Below are 5,568 nucleotides of genomic sequence, written 5' to 3'. Positions count from 1 at the left end.
TACTTTTTGATGAAGAAATCGAGTGCACAGTTAGTAGAAACCAAAGAGAAATAAGATGAAGCTTAAGATACACAGAGAACGAGCAAGAGAACGATACTCAACCCCCAACCATAGAGATGGCTGAAAACCAAGACAATCAGCTACCTCCTGTAATTGCGGTTAATCAAAATCCTGCTCCACGCACTATGTATGATTATGCTAAACCTTCTTTAACAGGAACTGAATCAAGCATAGTTGGACCTGCTGTAGCTGCAAATACTTTTGAACTAAAACCTAACACTATTCAAATGATACAGCAGTTTGTTCAGTTTGATGGTTTACAGGATGAGGATCCCAACGCTCACTTAGCAAACTTCTTGGAACTATACGATGCATTTAAAATTAATGGTGTTTCTGATGATGCCATTCGTCTTCAGTTATTCCCTTTTTTATTGAGAAATAAAGCTAAACAGTGGTTGAACTCATTACCATGAGGGTCAATCACTACTTGGGAACAAATGACCAAAAAATTTCTATTAAAATATTTTTCGCCAGCTAAAACGGCCAAATTACGTAATGATATCTCTTCTTTTGAACAGATGGACTTAGAAACTCTTTACAATGCATGGGAGAGATACAAGGACTGACTGAGAAGGTGCCCTCACCATGGGTTACCGCTTTGGCTTCAGGTTCAAACGTTCCGTAATGGCCTGAATCCTTCGACTCGGCAAATGGTTGGCGCAGCTGCTGGCGGAACCATCAATAATAAAACACTTGAAGATGCTTATGAGTTTATAGAAGAGATGTCACTGAATAACTATTAGTGACAAGTCATGAGGACAAAGCCAACAAAAACAGCCAGTGTTTATAACGTCGATTCGATCACCATGCTCTCTAATTAGGTAGAACTCTTGAATAAGAAAATTTATGGTTTTCTTAGTTCTTCACAGGTTCACCCAGTAATACAGTGCGAAGCAAGTGGAGGTGGAACAAGCTATTCAGAATACCAACCTTATGACCACAACATAGATAACAAGCAGTTAAATTACATGGGTAATAGTTCTCTATCTCAAAACAATCCATATAGTAACACTTACAATGCAGGTTGGAGGAACCACCCAAATTTCTCATGGGGAGGCCAAGGAAATCAGAGACCACCTCCGGGCTACCAACAACCACTCTACTAATAGCAAAAGAAGCTGAACCTTGAAGAGATGCTCTCAAAGTTTATATCGGTGTCAAAAAATCATTTTCAGAACACCAAAACAGCACTTAAAAATCAACAAGCGTCAATCTAAGGGCTCGAAACTCAGATAGGCCAACTTTCTAAACTAATCTTCAAACGGCCACAAGGTAGCTTGCCAAGTAATATTGAACCCAACCCAAGGGAACAGCTCAACGCAATTAATATTCAAGATGACGAAGGAGTCGTTGAGCCTGAACCATAATCGAGGTAAGAAACTGTGGTAAGCAAAGGTCAAGGTGAGGTAGGTCATAATAAAAACAAATCAGTGAATGTCGAGTATAAACCCCATGCGCCATACCCCAACGTGACAAGGAAAGACTGCTCAGATGAAGAATTTGGTAAATTCCTTAAACTCTTAAAAAAATTACACATTAACTTACTGTTTATTGAAGCTCTATCACAGATGCTAAACACAATGAAATTTTTAAAGGAGCTTTTAGCAAATTAGTGGAAGTTGGACGAGGCGTCGCATGTGGAGCTAAACGCAGTGTGCTCAGCTATTCTGCAAAATAAGCTACTCAACAAATTTAAAGATCCGGGGAGTTTTACAATTCCTTGCTTAATTGGTAGTTTAGATGTTAATAATGCATTAGCTAATTTAGGGGCTAGTATTAACGTCATGCCCTACAAAATGTTCAAAAAATTAGGTCTTGGGAAACCCAAACAGACTAGGATAAGCATTGAATTAGCAAATAAAACTACAAGATCTCCTAGGGGTATTATTGAAGATGTGCTAGTTAAAATCGATAAATTTTTATTTCCCGTGGACTTCATTGTTCTAGACATAGAAAAGGATAGAAACAATCCTTTAATTCTAGGAAGGCCTTTTTTAGTAACTGCTAAAATAATCATTGATGTTGGTACAGGTGAACTCACATTCTGTGTGGGAGACAAAACAATCACCCTTCAAGCTCGCAATTCTGGCAACACATCGGAAATTGAAGGTGATTGTTTAACCCATTCTACAAAAATTGACAATATGGTACAACCTACTTTGCAGGAAATGAGTCTGAAGGAAGCACATGAGTCATTCTCAAGCAATAGTAGAGGACCTACTCATGAAGAACGAAGGTTGCAAATAGAGGAGCTAGATGAATGGCGAACACATAAACTGAGAACACACGATAAACCAAAACTATGCTAGAACGAGCTCGATACCTCTCCAAATCAACTTAAGGTTGGAGATAAAGTCTTACTAGATGCCGCAAATCCTTACATTGTCACTGCCAGACCGAATGAATAAATCCCTCTTACGGTACTTAGTATTTTTCCATTCGGTACAGTTAAGGTAAGTCACCCCAAGTTTAGCACTTTTAAAGTAAACAACACCCGTTTAAAACCTTATTTTGATGAGATTGATGGCAGGAATAAGGAGTATAAACTCCTCGAACCACCATGACCATTCAACGGAGAGGTAAGTCGAGCTTAGGCTATAAATAAGCACTTCTCAGAAGGCAACCCGAGCACTAACTGTATTAACTTCTTTAAAATTTAGTCTTTAACACCTAACTTACTAACAGAGCTCTTAAATACAGGTCTTCCACAGAGACATGGCCAAGCAAACGGGCATGCTTAGGGTCGTGTGAAAACAGGGAAACGATTTTCCCAACACGGGCTACGACAAAATGTCATGGCCGTGCGACATGGCAGTGGTCAAAGCTGCCAAAACAACACGGCGTGCGACACGCCTGTGTGGAAGAACCATGGGTGACCCTATTCTAGTACCCTTGGTTGAACCTGTTAGATTGACACGGGCATGGATCTACCTACATGGGCATGGGAGAAACAAACAACGCTAGACACGACCGTGCGACACGACCGTGTGCACCCACAAGCTTAAGGAACACGGGCACCCAAACTCAAAATTCGCGAATCACACGGGCTAAAATTGGGGAACACGGGAGTGTTACCTGGCTGTGTGCCCCAAAATCTATAAATAGGCTGCACTATTCATTGTCTTCTTCACCCAAAAACCATAACCCTAGCCGCTGGAAGTCCACACGCCCTCCCCGCCATGCCCATGCGCCGCTTCCAACTTCATTTCTGACGCTTACTCCTCTATTTTTTAGCGTTTGTTCATTCTTTTCCCTTTAACTCCACTCATTTTTAATGCTATAATCTTCATGTATCTCACACTATGCTATCATTCAAGTTTCATTTCTTTTAGATTAGTTATCATTCATTCCATATGACATATTTTTATGGAACTCTCATGCCTTATTCACTTATTCTAAATCAATATTCATAGTTTTCAATTGCTTCTTGTTATTTACCATTACAACTCATGCCATGTGCTAAATTGATGCTCTTTATATTTCCATTAAATGCCTAGCCATTTTTACTCATATCACCATGCTAGTGCTATAAAAGTATGCCATTGAACTTATTGTTTTAGTTAGTTTTAGTAGTTGTGGCTGAAATTATGATTTTTATTTAAAATTTTCCTAGTTTTACTTTGACCACTCATCAAGACAACTTGATGATTCTATTTGTAGGTACCATGTCATCTTCCCGTGGTAAAAAGGTCGCTGTCCCTACTTCAAAGAAAAGGAAAGGAGCGTTATCTTCCTCGGGTCCTACCGCGAAAGTTCGTCACCCTTTCCTGAGGTCCCCATCAGGCCCCAAGAAGAACTATTCCAAATACTTTGGGCCCGACCTTTAATTACGGGCCGCTGCATCGACTGGGCTGCGGTAGAACAAGTTCAGTTGGCTAAAACAATTCGGGCCCTCCTAACCATCGACCCTTGGGAGCTTTTCTTTGGGATCATCGAGCCAACGTATCTCGAGCTTACGATAGAATTATGCTCCACATTTCATCTTCAGACAATGATGACGAACTACGATGATCTTGGCACGGTCCAATTTCACCTAGGCAGATTAGTCCGCCAGCTTAGTGTTCCAGAATTCGGTACGGCGCTGGGTTTATATACAGAGGAATTCAAGGAGGAGAATGACTTACATACTCTCAATCGCCACATCCATCGTTCTCCTTCACAGTGCTGGGACGCTCTAGTACCAGGTGGTGCCACCTACAATCCTAGCTCCTCCAATGCATCGGCTCCCCCTCCATCTCTGAGGTACCTACACGCCATTTTGGCTCACACGATTATAGGAAGGCGAGAGAGCACCGACGTCGTTAACACTCACGACGCCTACGTTTTATGGTGTATGTTGCACGGGCACGTCATCGACCTTGCCCATTTCATCGCCCTCGCGATTCAGCACCAGACGGAGCGGCATAGGAAGGGGGTCATCTCCATTGGCCCCTATGTTACTCAGTTGGCTCGACACTTCAGGCTCCTCAGCACCGCAACCCAAGAATCATCCTTAACCCTCATTGGCCAGATGTTTCCACAAGGCATCTCGAGCATGCTTAGCATGAGGATGATTGAAAGGTACCGAGGAACCTACCCTCCTCAATATCGTCTTGCCCAATCTACCGAGGAGGAAGCCTACGAGGATATTCCTGATGATGTCCCTCCACAGCATGAGGACCCACCGTCTCAGCCACTACCACCCTCTCTTCAGTTCATGCGGCAGCTTCATATGCGGACATCTCTGAGCGCCTCACTCGATTCGAGCGCCAGTGTTTTCAACGGTTTGATAACATTGATGCTATTCTACAATAGATTTGTCAGCACCTCCACATCTCATCGCCAGTCCCACCTTGTGAACCATCCAGCGATGAAGATGTTTAAAAATATTTATTTATTATTTTATGTTTTTTAATTTTTATTAAAACTACTTTTTATTTTTTATTAGACTTTAGAATTTTATTTTTTAATCATCAATTTTAGTTATTTCTTTATGAGTAATTATTCTTCCTAATATCCCCTAAAAATGGTTCTTATTTTATCACAGTTATATAGAGCTTCTAAGCTCATCATCGCATAGGAACTAAAAACTCCATCGGGGAAGGTTCTCCATGATTGCCATGTCCTTATCGACCACGACCATAGCTACCACTAGATATAATATTCTTTTGGCGCAGGACTTATAGACTAATGAACCTCTACCACCGACGGAGTATCCTCCTCCACTCTCGCACCGATTACTCTCCAAAACTCTTGTTCGAGGAATTCATCATAAAGGAAGTTTCACTTCTCCCCCTATCTTACGATTACAAATTTATTTTTTCCTATCTATCTTTGTACATTGAGGGCAATGCACATCTTAGGTGTGGAGGGTGTTTATTTCATTATAAAAAAAAATCCCTGAATGACTGCCTTGTTCTCTTGAAAAGCTCTCATATCATATTTAGGTTAAATTTTGATTGATTTATGATTTTGATTGATATATCTTGAATTAAAACATAGGCATTTATGTATTGATTGTTTAAACAT

At 40.9% G+C, this 5,568-nt stretch overlaps 1 non-coding gene across 1 annotated transcript; it reads right to left on the bottom strand.

The window, feature by feature from the left end:
- Positions 1-545: 545 nt before the first annotated feature.
- LOC128286180 (small nucleolar RNA R71) lies at positions 546-652 on the bottom strand. The gene has a single exon (XR_008276725.1). It is a non-coding gene; the product is annotated as a small nucleolar RNA R71 (small nucleolar RNA).
- Between the last annotated feature and the right edge of the window lie 4,916 nt (positions 653-5,568).

Source organism: Gossypium arboreum, chromosome 12 (assembly GCF_025698485.1).
Source record: "Gossypium arboreum isolate Shixiya-1 chromosome 12, ASM2569848v2, whole genome shotgun sequence".
Lineage (NCBI taxonomy): Eukaryota > Viridiplantae > Streptophyta > Magnoliopsida > Malvales > Malvaceae > Gossypium > Gossypium arboreum.
This window is presented reverse-complemented; position numbering and strand designations above follow the sequence as displayed.